The 13853-nt window shown below is 43.4% G+C and overlaps 1 protein-coding gene and 1 long non-coding RNA gene across 3 annotated transcripts in view; one reads left to right on the top strand and one right to left on the bottom strand.

Annotated features, from left to right (window-relative positions):
* The window catches only part of plcb1l (phospholipase C beta 1-like), a 139548-nt gene that overhangs the window by 91839 nt on the left and 33856 nt on the right, over positions 1-13853 (top strand). The gene's annotated exons all lie outside the window — the stretch shown is intronic.
* LOC133496885 (uncharacterized) lies at positions 3158-12067 on the bottom strand. Its single transcript, XR_009793882.1, has 3 exons — positions 11810-12067; positions 4672-4837; positions 3158-3571 (listed from the first exon to the last, which is right to left on the bottom strand). It is a non-coding gene; the product is annotated as an uncharacterized LOC133496885 (long non-coding RNA).

Here is a 13853-nt window from a genome sequence, read left to right as displayed (position 1 = left end):
GTCATCACTATCATATACCGTTGCACACCAAAACCCCAAAAATCACGTTCAATCGCTATTTTAATACACATAAAGATTTGCTCGTTTATTACATTGTCATTGATTAAAAATGGTAAAATGCGATGCCGGCTTGCCGCATCAAAGTCTGTGATTCCACAAACAAACCCTCACTGCAGTTTCATCATCTTCTCAAACTCTTTTTCAAAGGTCTTTCAGCCATAAGTGATGCAATGAATAAAAGGATGAGCTGACCAAGGAGTTTAATAGCCACTAAAGAATCTGCACACACTCGATTTCTGGGCCGACGGATTCTTTCTCCACCGAAGCAAAACAGTGATCCATTTTTAACAAAACTAGCTCACTCAAATATGTCTAACGGAACTATCTTCACTCGTTATTGTCTGAAAAACAAGAAAAATGAAGACTCTTGAGAATCTTGAGGCAACAATATGCCATACGCCTCCCGCAGAGTGAGAGAAGTGGTGAATTTTTGCAACACTTCTCAGACAGACGAGCGTTCAAAAGAGTTAATCGATATGTTCTTGAGCTATTGTCAAACCCTTTGAATTGATTAATAAAGCGTAAAAATAACAGACAATAAGATCGATTTGAGGGGAATAATATGATATTGACCTCCTGTGAGATATTTTTCTCTGAACAGCCATTTGTGGAGGCTGCTCCTTCAGTGTCGCAATGAATCCAAAGAAGAAGCAAAACGCAAGGAAGAGATCATTTCAAGGCATATTTGACAAATCCCGCTTTGAGGTGTGCAGCGAGAGATAAGTGCTTAATTAGGATGTTGTTGTTGGAGCAACGCTGATCACGCTGCTTAAGACGGTCGACGTGAAACAAGAGCATTAACGTTATTCATCTGCCTTGAGCCCCGCCTTCGTGATAACCACGTAGAAGAAAAACCATGCGTGGCGGGGAAGGTGGATGATCAGACAGGCGGGCGGGGGTTGAGGTTCTCATCTATTAGCAGTCACCCATCCAAAAATGGCTGTGACAAATGTGTACGTGTTTGGGAATTCGAGAGGTAACCGCACACCAGACATCGCTGCGTGTTTGTTAGCTAATTCTGGCTCGCCATACCCGTAATCGGACTGCATTATGGCATTTTCCCCTCTTTAACTTTCAACACATTTCTATTTTTCTTTTTAGGAAAATGTACTTTGTCTTCCTTTAAAAAAAAAAAAAAAAAGCCACCGTTTCCCCAGGACCCAATAAGTTCAATATTGATATTTAACATCTTGAAATGTCTTTGCAGCTTGTCTTCTTTTGAGTACATCACTACCAGTCCAGTTCCCCATAAATAAAAAAAAAACAAAGTCCCCAGCAAATCCATTCTTGCACGAGCGGTTGTGGCCTTTGGGTGACCTCCTGGCAGGGGAGCGCTCGGAGGTGTTAGGCAGCAGTGGAATGAGAACGGCTGCGGTGCCAGTCATCGCAACACAGGCTTGTCACTGCAATTCCCAGCTCGGCAGTGTTTTTTTTTTTCCTTCTCCTTCTTCTTAGTTTGTCACTTGAAACAAGGTCGACACGCAAACGCATCGACTCATACCTCATTTTAAAGCCCTCGCAGGGCTCTTTTCAGCTCTGCTGCTATTTTCTCATTGTTTCATCATATGGTCGCACAGTGACGCAAAAAAACAGTATAAGAGCTGCTGAAATAATACAAAGATAGCGTGTTGCACTGCGTGTAACCCACTGCAGTGGCTTCGTGGCTGCGTGTGTTTGTGGGGGGGGAGATGATGTCATAACTGCACAATTTAATGCTTCTATTTTTGGTATGTCTCAGTAGTTGTTAAATGGGTGTAACGGCCGCGAGCGCGACAATGCCGGGTTTAGCGCTAAACCATTAAAGAGTTCTGGGGTGATGTGTTGCTTGTTAAGCAATGACATGTGCAGACAATATTAATATACAAAAATATGAAAGTTCACTTAAGGTTCATCCTGAATTTCACTCAAAAACTCATCCATCCATCCATTTTCTGAACCGCTTATTCTCATGAGAGTCACAAGAGTGCTTGAGCCAATCCCAGCTGTCATCAGGACGAAGGGGTACACCCTGAACTGGTCGCCGGCCAATCGCAGGGCACATGGAGAGAGACAACAGTCACACTCACAATCACACCTATGGGCAATTTAGAGTCTCCAATAAGTTAATGTTTTTGGGATGTGGGAGGAAAATGGAGGACCTGAAGGAAACCCACATAGGCACGGGGAGAGCATGCAAACTCGACACAGGTGGGGCAGGGATTTGAACCCCGGTCCTCAGAACAGTGAGGCCAGCGCTCTCATTAATTGTGCCACCATATATTATGTAGAAATATGAAAGTACACTTTAGGTTCATCGTGAATTTCACTCAAAAACCCAATCGGCTTAATATTTTGTGACCTGTGTTTATGGTTCTACTCATGTTGTTTTTTACTCAATCGATTAACCTCTGACGAGATGGACAGATGACTATTAAATCTTTTAAAGGCCTAAGTCTAACCAAAACACGATCAATAATCATTTGTATATATTTCATATCTTCCTTAATTGCTATTGAACTCCAACCGCAGCCTTTCAGACTGAGCTACCGGTACCCCCGTCTGAGATTCCACAGATTATCGATTTCCATAAAAGAATCTGAGGATCTTTCCGTGGTGGTAACGCACCAATGGGCACAAAGTGGCAGCAAAAAGGTTAGCAAGATGGACCGACGTGGCTTCGGTGGTCTCCTTCTGGCGATGACTCAGACGAATTCTAAAGAAATCGAAGGCGACGCTCGTTTGGCGTTGATGCTTTTTGGTCCTTGTAACGGCGTGAAATGGAGAACAGGGTAATGGACGCAGATTACTATCTTGGTGAAAAAGGGTCTGGGGAAGTACAATGGTGCACCTGTTCTCTCCCCCAAAATCGGAATGTCTCCAACAGACGGTTACTTTGTCTGCAAACTTCCCGTGTAGCTCATCTCGTATTCCAAAGGAAGGATATTGCTTTTCCAAAAGCGTAAGATGCATTAAGCCCTCGTGAACATTTTGCACAATAACGATTGATTTGTCTCGGCGCTCTGAAATGAACAAACAATGTAAATACACCGTGAGCCTTATTAAAACTAACCCCTCCCCCCGACAACACACAAACAACCCTCGAGATCGATGCCGAGTTCACAAAAAGGGCAAATGTAATGTTGCCGACTGAAGGTCAGGAAGTTCTGCAAATAACTCCATTCGTGCATTTCAGAAGAAAGAATTGAATTCGAACATGAATTTTGGCTCCGTACACTGTCGGTATCTCGACTCGTGGCAATAAAATCCAATGTGACATTTTCGTAAATACAGCAAAGGTCGACACAGGCAGACCTTTTAGATAACCGATAAACAGGAAGTGTTTGGGACAGGCTTAAGAAAATATGTAGTCGTAGGCACTGTCTTTGTGTCTGAGAGTTTAAACCAGCTCCCTTTTTCTGTAGGGGTCCTACCCACGGTGCTGCTCGGCACCCTGGTTTTCTTTGAACTGAATTCAATTTTCCTTGACTTGCTTGAGGAAGCTGCTGGACGTAATGGACTTTCACCTTCGCACCTGTGAAAGGGTGACAGCGGTGTTAATACGGACTGATATCTGCGCCACTTTCTATATACTGGAAGCATTGCACTTCTCCAGGCCTCCGTTCCACACTCAGTGGATTCCCTCTCTAGCATTGGTAATCTATATTTGTTCGACTCACTTGAACTGAAGACCTCGTTTATGTTTAGTACATTCTGACCTGGGACTTTGTGCGGATTCTATCACCTCACTGTAATATAGGATTGAATATAGATTCTGGCGACTGCATGTAATCCGTGACAATTTATAGACATGCCTGAGACTCTGATGTAAGACTTTCTCTTGGTTCCAAAGATTAATATAGGATCTTGTCTACATTTGTTCATCTCACTCTGACGTGAGATATTTTCTTTGCACTGAAGCTGTCCTTGGACCCTGTCTACTTTTGATAGACTCATCTCCAAACTGTCAACTCTGTCTATATTCTCTAAACTTTATCCTGGCAGAACATCTGCATTCTGTTGAATCCAACCTGGCACCTGGATAGAATCACTCTGTTCAGAACCCTGTCTTTGTTCATTGTACTTTAACCTGGAACCATGTATACAGTTATTACACTCAAACCTCGGATCTTCATTCATTAGATTCCATACTGGAATCTTCTATACATTTGTGACTTCATATCTACATTCACTAGTGGTACTCCAAGACTTTGGAAAGACTTGTTGCCTGACCTTAAGATGCAACCTTGTCTATAGTCAGCAGATTCTAACATTGGATCTTGCCCTTATTGGTAGTTTCACTCTAACCTTGGACTTATGGCTTTATTTTAACACCGCACCTGCTCGCTCTGTTCCCTTGGAGTTCATCTATATTATGTAGAATCATAACTTATCTGAGACTGGCTATGTTCTGTAGACTTGTTCATTAACCTTGTCAATATTTAGTTTTCCAACTCTGACCAGGGTCTTTGTTTTCTAACCTGATACCTTGTGTACAATCTGTAGACCCATAACTGCGTAGAACCTTTTCTACAGTCAGTCACTTAACCCAATTTGAGCCGTTTGGCTGTATTGACAGGTGAGTTATTGTGGTTTACGAGTATTTCATACACAAGCGAGTTTCACAAATCACACCTGGGACAACAGGGACCGGCCCGTCTTCCACGTCAGGCTTAACGCACGTTGGTTGTCTCAGCGGGTTTGTTGCCACGGAAATCGCCGGTAGACGAGCACGGGAGGTAACGAGGGTGGCCAAGGTTCTCTGGTGCACGGTGGCTCTTCTTTCCCTCTCTGTCATGCACTGTAATTAGAGATGATAATATAATTAAATGGATTCTCATAACGATGAAACGACCTGAGTTATTATCGTTTTTTTTTCCCTGCTTTTTTTTTTATGCTCCATTGAACACACGGGCGGCGTGGATTGATTCTGTTTCATCAACATCCAAACTTCCCGGCTGATTAATGAGGGCACACATCTGCAGTTGGCTGAGAAAGGAAGCACATCAAACCGTATTTTTCAACCGTTATTTCCGGGAGGATTCTCAGCGAAAGAGCTGTGCTTTTTTTTTTTATTATTGGCACCAAAAAGCGGCTTAAAGTGACTCATCCCATTGATTGAAAAGTGTGAGTCATTTTAACCACAGCAGTGCAAAAAGGTGCGATGCTAATGATCGTCACTTCAGAGGGTGACGCCTCCTCCCGGTTACATAAGCACGCCGGCGGCGGCCGACTTTCTCGACGCTTCCTCTGTCAATTGGCCGTGCTTTAATTGGAGCCGATCAATATCTCCCTTGAATTTAGCACCCCCCTGTTATCATCCCTCTTTTTTCGTGACTGATAAGTGTTGGGGGGTGGATGGAAGAAGCGATGGCTCAGCTCTTGGGGTATATATATATTTTTTTAATTGCCGCCGTGGTCACACCAGTCAACGATTGATCAGAAAGTGAACACATCACACGCCACCACAATGATCGTTTTCAGTGGACGTAATGCGCGTGTGTGGTTGTGTTTTAACAGCCTTTGCCGCAGAGAAACATTAAGAGACGGGCCACCTTTTTAACTACCAACCACACCAGCGTGTCCGTGGGCTTATTTAGTTTTCGATAGTAAATTTTAAGGGGGGGACGAAAAACTAAATTTGTGATTCCTCTGTAGGCTTAAAGGCACCATTAATATCCTCAAAAGGAGTCAACAGTGCCAGCAGATGTTTAGTCCTTTCTTTTTCTTAGCACTAGTTTTTAAAGCCCTTTATAAACACTCACAGGCCACTGCATTAGGTACACCAGAGGTCCAATAAAAGAGCTAGTTAAAAACGTCTGTCTTTACAAAAAGTCAGTCTTTTAGCCTACAAATCATGTGTCTTTGGGTTTCTTTCCCATCGTTTTTGAGCCATCAAGGATGACGAGCCAGACCGCCCTCAGCAGCAAATAACCCCAAGGTTTGTTAAAAGTCAAAGTCGTCCTTTGGCTCAAATTGTGCGTGTCCGCGTAGCGACTCAGCCACAGGGGCAGATGGCACGAGGATGTCCAAAACAGCAGGCGATCATGATGGCTAATTGCTGCGTGGCCCCCGCGGCCATAAATCCTCGCAGCCACCCCACGGGTGGACTAAGCGAGGATCTTCCAACAATTGTACACATTTTCAATGGTCCCAATCTGAAAGCGATCATATTGATGGATTATTGCACACATTGTCGAATAAAAAATAGTGAATCTAGCAGGAACATAGCATCTCACACAAACTGACAGTTCTCCAATTAATGACCACGATGACGGGCCATAAAACGCCTCTCCCATGATGAACGGTCCTCATACGGCATAATTAGTTTATGATTTTGTTATGCCTCTGCTGTGTTTGTGTTTAGGTATAGAGGTAATGATGAATGAGCGGTGGTGAAACGTGAAAAATGCAGTAAGTTGGTTTAATGTTGGCTATTATGGTCACTTTTGCAGCGCACATTGGCGCTTTGAAGCCTATGATTGTTTGGACTACACATTGGTTTTCGCGATAATGACTACACAGAAAGCCAGACCTGCTCGTATAGACCATGTTGGTATTTACTACACTTGTAGACCATGTCTGCATTTCCAACAGTACTGGACCATGTGTTTTTTTTTCTCCAGTTGGAGACAGGTGTTGTAGAACATGTTTTTCTTTTTGACAGTTTTGGACTGTTGGCTTTTCTTTTAGACCAGGGGTGTCAAACCCATTTTTGTCACGGGCCACATTGGATTTACGGTGTCCCTCAACCGTAAAAATGAATTTCATCAGTATATTTACAGTACAAACAAAATGTATGAACTAGTTTTACAATCAGAAATGAAGGTTAACGGGATTTTCTATTTTTGTTCATGCTTGGTAACACAAAAATGCTTGTAATATTTACAGATTTTCACAAGAATCATGAAAGATCGACACACATTGTTTGCCTGTGCGGGCCACATAAAATCATGTGGTGGCCGTATATGGCCCCCGGGCCTTGAGTTTGACCCATGAACGTTAGACCGTTGTCTCCTATCTTTGTCGATCTTGATGGTGGATCCTACAAACGTTGACCGTGTCAGTGTACCAACTTCATCTTTTCTACATTTGTAGACAATGTTGATCTTCCCTCCAGCATAGATCTTTGTTTTTTCATAGACTTGTGGACCAAATTGGTGTTTCTTTCACCGTAGACTGTCATGTCCATCATTTGTTCGAACATATTGGTCTTTCTTACAGCTGTTGAACATGTGGTGTTTCCTGCAGTTGTAGACCAATTTTCTTTCCTTTACCGTAGACTGTCTCTTACTTTTGTGGCGCATGCTGGCCTTTCCTACAGATGTAGACCACGTTCATTTTTTTTCCTATAAATTACCTGGCAACCAAGAAGGCACAGATGCACATACTGTACTGTACGCCCACACGACGAGCATGGACGGTGCAAAAATAGACGCGGAACAGTCAGACTGGAAGAAATCGGCGTAGACATTTTTTGATTGCACTGAACTAACTCCCCACAATCAACAAATGATCGGTTGCTTATTCGCTCGGCTTGACGGCTGCATTCAAATTAAAATGACCACACAGTTGAATGATGTGTCTGAGGCTGGTGTTTTGTCGTCCCGCATTTGTACTTTAGCATGGTCCAAAAATACAATGCGACATTTTCTTTCCAAAGAAAATCAGCCACCAAATGCCTTAGATGATCTTTTTTTCATATATTTTTTAGCCTCTAGTTCTGCCCTAAGGGGCTCCCCAGGGGGAGAAACCACGATGGGGCAAAAGAGTAAATAATTGACAGTGGAGCCCTCGGGCTATTGTCCACGACCCACTGGTATTCCAGCATAGAGGCAGCATATGTCCGCTCCCCCTTGAGCTGTTTTCACTGTTGCCAAAACAGCCTTCTGTGTCCCAAAAATCCCGTCTTATACATTTGGGACACTAAGCAGATTTCTCCTCTCATGACATTTTTTATTTTTTATTTTTTCAAAATAATAATTTGCAGCTGAAGTTAGCTGTTTTTTAATGGGGCACATTCCTCAGCCGCGGAGGCTGTGCAGCATCACTCGTGTCCAACAGGTTACATTATGTAATGTTATAATAATATGGAAAGAACACAGATGTGCATTAAAGTGGAGACTTCCTGTAGTATGTCGGGCCCAACAAATACGACACCGTCAGTAGATCTTCATTCATTGCTTCAAAATGTTTTCATTGGGACACGTCGTGAACATTTTGAACCTTTCCCAATTAAATTGTGGCGGCCAACATGTTAATTTCAGAAATGTTTACACTGACTGCCGGGGCCGGCATTCTGCCAGCATTGTGTCGCCGTGACATAATGTATGCGCTTGCAAGACTGCGGGCTAATTACTGTAGTTCTGTACCTGCCACTTCCCAGTGCCCGCTAGCTGTTTTAAGTGCCCACCGCCGCCCGCTTGACGGACGGCTGGTGCCAAATGGGCTTCAGCTCGCTCGAGAATTCATGCGGATGAGTCAGAGCGAGTGGGTGAGCGTGAGAGGAACGGAATAATGAGAACACGGCAATAAGGAGGAAGTGCTTTTAAAGACAGCTGAAAGAGTCTCCCATCAAAATTTAAAAAAAAAGTTACACTTTTTTTTTTTTTTTAAACTATACCAAGGACTGGGTCAATCCTTAAATGGTATCACAGATTAAAAGACATTTTTTCTAATTGCAGAAAGTATGATTTGAGTCATACATTTTTCAGCAGCTTGATTGAAAGTGGAGATTTCATTACCTATCTTAGGACTTTTCAAACTCTAAACCAAAAACAGAACCTTTTGGGGAAAGCCCCTCTGCGTTAACCTGAGCCCTAATCCTTAACCCTCACCCTTATCCTGATCCAAGTTTTGTTGTTTTCAAGGGTGCACATAGATGATCCCATATTTTTATACCACCAATCGCAGAACAACTAGTGTTGAACAGAATATTAATTACAACCAATAAATCTGGTTGACGTGGCCTTGTGGCGGATACAGCTAGTTCCAGTAATCATCCCGCAGTCTTCCGGCGGAGAAACTCACAACAAACCAACTCCTCATAACCTGCTTGGCAAAGGTAACAACACAGAATACAATAGTAATTGTTCCCAATCCCCTTCAAGCATCTGCCGCTTGATGAAATTCCACCGCGCTCGGATTTGGCAGCGTCACGCGTCATTATGCAACTGCTTTGCTCACGCACGGAAGATGAAGTCTCGCCTATTTGGTTTTGTGTGATTCTGTAATTAGGCGTGTGTGTGCGCGCGCGAGTGTGTTGAGACTGATGGAGTTGACGTGCAGGAAGAGTGCGCGGCGGGCAGGTAGAGCGCTTCCACCTGATCAAACGCAGCCCTCTTGCCCCCCTTTCCGGCTCTCCAGCTTTGCCTGGCAGTGATGCACACTCAGCGGGATTTACATCTTTTTTTTTATGGGGGTGGGGTCTCTGTCGCTAACCCTGGAACTTTATTTCAGGCACAACCATTTTTACCCGTTTGGCCTCGTTGTTAATGTCATGTGTTAATGTCAGGAAGAGTTTGTGCTGCGTGGTCTGCATGCCCCTTCCTGTATTTTATTCAGGAATTTATACCTTTATATGCGTTTATAGTTTATACTTCGCTTTTCACAATCAAGGGACTCCTGATTTCTGGCCAAGCTGTGGATGTGAATAGAATTATAGGCATTAAATAAAATTTGGGCTCTTTGACCGGCTGAGACAATCCAGCCTAATTGTCCTCCCTGAAGCACGCCGCTACCCACACAGAACACTTTTCGTGTCCATTGTTTGTTCTCATTAAGCGAATTCAACTAAAGTGGAATTAAATGTTGAAAAAGAGCTTGTAATGGGCCTCATGGTGCTGTATTATTGCAGCTCCTTACATAACGACACATTAAAAAAAAAAGAGCACATTTCCCGTCTGTGAATAAAATGTTCCAATTTCCTCTTTATTTCCGCTGCTTTATTTCTTACAAAAGTCTCGCTGCCATCATGTGCGCTCGGTCAAGACACTCGAGGCCGCGTTGACCGCAGAATGAAAAGCGTTCGCGGCGCGTGCTGCACCGCCAAGATGATAAAAAGACTATTTTTTTTTTTTTTTTTTTCAAAATTGCCTCCACAATTTTTCATCTCAAGCACTTTATTGAAAAGAATGACAAGGAGAGTAAATGGAGGGAGAGCTCCACTGCGACAGCTTAGCGAAGGCTAAAGATAATGATTTACTTAGCGGGATCACTGTGATTGGCAGGCAAACACCCACAGGTAATTTATTTGGTTTCCTGGGTGACATTCACCTGGGAAGAAGTGCCACTTAGGCTGTTCTCCCATTTCTATCTTCCCTGTCGACCCCTGGTGTGACACACATTGTGGACTGAAGAAGTGAGAAACTAATGAACCCAATAATTATTCCATCAAGGATTGTTCTTGCCTGCCATGTTCTTAAATCTTCATCTTTTTGGACATGTTGGACATTTGGATGCTTCCAATTTTGTGCGCAAGGTTGGGGGCATTTCCATTTCTATAACCTAGTCCACGAATTATGATTTGTAACTTTAAAAAAACAAAGCCTGACCCTAACTTGAAATCCATAACCCTGGACCTTGACCTTACTCCTCTTCTTAACCTGAACTTCACCACCAAGCCCAAAACCTAAAACTATAACCCTGAACTGTAATCTTAACAATCGCTCTAAATCCTAAATTTAACCTCTAACACTTGACTTAATCCTTAATCCTAACCATACAGCGGAGCGTCACCTTAACCCCTGAGCTAAAAATCCATCCTAATTTAACCCAAAGCCTCACCTAAACTTTTGAACATTTCCATTTCCTTGTTTTCGCATTCCCTCTGCCATGGTTAAGACATAGGATTTATTTACTACTGGTGGCAGTGGCAAGGCTTTGATTTTTCCCACCTGGAGAAACAAGTTACATTTTGGTGAATTGTTCTTAAAAAATGGAGGCATGGATAGATAGGCCTGTGTTTGCATAGTGTACTTTCCGTGTCTTCTTGTGGGATATTGAGGCAAGTGTCTTCTCTACCGACTGAAGTGACAGTTGAAATAAAGTCGTGTGAAATAACAGAGACAGAACCGCTGCTGTAATTTACATTTCAGCTCTTTTTTTGACTAAAAAAGGACATACAAATCCAGATATAGATAACATAGTCATTGAGGGACTCTCTAAATAATTTAAGAGCTAGCAATAAATGATATGCTTTAAACTTTTTCATGAAATGTACTGTATTTTCCGCACTATAATGTGCAGCTAAAAGCCTTTAATTTTCTCAAAAGCCGACGCTGCGCCTTATAATCCGGTACGCCTTACATATGGATCAATATTGAGTCTTTAGTGCAGCTCCATCTACTGGATAATAACATAACCCCATTCTCTACTGTAGCATCTATTCTATGCGCCTTATAATGCGGTGCGCCTTTATACATGATTTTTTTTTAAAAATAGGCCATTCATTGAAGGTAGTGCGGAAAATACGGTACGCATGCTCCCAACATTTCAACGAGCCTGCTACTAAATGGTTGTTTTTGTGACTGATGCTGTTTGACTTCTCAACCAGGTTTGACGTAAACCCAAAAGTAATTTGCTAGCCACGACCTCCAAAATATTGTGCGGCGTAAGGAAATGTGCTTAAGATCAAATACGCATTTTAATGGACTTTTGAACAATACATCAGCACTAATGTAGGGCAGCTCAACTACATTCCTTAATGGATTAATTGGGAAAATGATCAATCAGTGGTTGTAGAAAATACAATGACAGTAAAGTTGGAGCTCACCATCCATCGATATCAGCGGTGTTGTCTCTCGACTCCCGTGACCTACGAACTGTCCCTGCAGGTGGCGGTCACAGTGAGCTATGAGAACAATCAAACGTGGAGCCTTCAGGATGCGGGAGGTGTTACTCTGCATTCGTGGGTAATGGAAGAGCCGCAATAAAAGACGCCCTCCCTACTTCGATCTCCTTCGTCTTGCTGCCAGTCTTTTTTATTTATTTTTTTTCTCCCCGAGATTTGTCCATGTCATCTGCTAGCTCACCAGACAGTCACTGTTCGGATTTTGAAAGGTTTCCACACAATTAAATAGGCCGTTTGATCAGTGGAGAAGCTTTAAAGCTCAGCAACACGCCCACAGCAGGCACGGGAGATTAAAAAAAAAATGGAAAAAGCTTTGAGGCTCCCATAGTGTAAGGTTTTTAAATTGCCTTGGCAAAGCGGGATTAGCGTTAGCTCTGCCTGAGTTCTGTGCAACACAAACGTTTGTAGTGGGTGTAAGATTTGGTATCAACCCAACACCAAGTACTTCCTGTTTTCCGTTTAATGGTTTCATAATGATGCCCTCCAAGTGTTTTTCATACAAATAATGACTGTAATTATGATTTTTACCACCGCCTTAGTGTGGGCTTGTGATAGACTACGGCACGTTCGGACTTGCGTGCACATTTGAAATTCTGTTATGTTCACAATTTTTTTATTTTCTTACACCTCCAAAGACATTTAGTTGTATTGTTTGAATGGAGAGAGTTCAACGCCCCCTCGCTCACTATACGCAGTATTAGGGCGAGTTGTTGCTTGCGAGGTTTCATCAATCATTCATCCTGACATTTCCTTTCATCCGGTTTCTCCCCCTCGTGGACGTACGTGCACCCGTGACTGATGTCGCCGGGCTTGCACGTGCATGCGCTGGCATCTTCTGTGCGTTTGTGTGACAGATGCCGTGCTGCAGCTTTAATGACCGAAGCCTCGGCCAGACGCGACGTTGGAAGAACGACGTAACGGATCCCCTTGAACTTTTCACTGGGTCACCTTTGTACAGTACAAGATTTGTTATCGTTTGAGGGTGAAGGATTTGTGATTGCTGCTTCTGTTGAATTTGTTCCCGGTTGTTTGGAAAGGCTTTGGCATAAAATTGTTTGCATAAGCCCAGCACAGTGATCTTGTGGTTAGCACATTTGCCCACGTAATGTCTCGCTAGAACGGACAACGAATGAACCTTGCGATTGATTAATTGATGAATTTATCCGTCCGCAGTATCGCGGCGCACAAAGGCCTCCTCTTATTCCAGTTTAATGACCCGTCCGATCCCGCCCACCGTTTTGGCCGCCGCCGTCACAGTAACTCACAATGCCCCGGCGCAAATTACATTTCACTCCCACCGCTTTCACCCATTCCTCATCCGTGACTTTCCTTGCGTCGCCCTTCTTCTTCTGGTCACTCCCTGCTATGTGCCGACGCGTTACAATGGAACGCTAATGGTGCATTTTAGCAAATTGAACGTTACCTTTCCCCACTGACTTTTCTACGGCTTGATTGATTTTTTTGGGAGAGATTGATGTAGGCCTGGCCGGAATCAACCGGCAGCTCGATTGTCTGTCGGATGACCAAAAGTGAAAAGTGGTGCCGGAGGGGTTCTGGAAATGGTGCCAAAATGGGGGTGACGTTCCATCCCGGCCGGCCCGGCTTGATGGACGAGTGTGGCGGCGCACAAAGCTCTTTGTTTGATTTGTTCAGTTATCACAGCTCGTTTGCTTTCCCTGCTAAGCCTTCACAAGACCTTTTGTTGTTGATAATTAAGCGACTGTTTTGTATGCTGGGCCGCGGAGGGAGCGAGGGAGTCTTATTCCTCCTCTTTTCCGCCTCAGAGGTATTTTGTATTTCTCTAATGGTCTGTGCTCCACACAGATGAGCTTTCTAAATGTATATTTGTTTTACTGCCTCCTCCTCCTCAGGCAATTAAATCCTCCGATGCGCATCCCGGAGTCGATCCTGGCGACCTGGAACGCAGCTCGGATGCTTTGTTTTTTTGTTTTGGTCACACAACATT

This window comes from Syngnathoides biaculeatus, chromosome 23, assembly GCF_019802595.1.
Source record: "Syngnathoides biaculeatus isolate LvHL_M chromosome 23, ASM1980259v1, whole genome shotgun sequence".
Taxonomy (NCBI): Eukaryota; Metazoa; Chordata; class Actinopteri; order Syngnathiformes; family Syngnathidae; genus Syngnathoides; species Syngnathoides biaculeatus.
The sequence above is the reverse complement of the archived record's forward strand: the minus strand, read 5'-3'. Positions and strand labels throughout refer to the sequence as shown.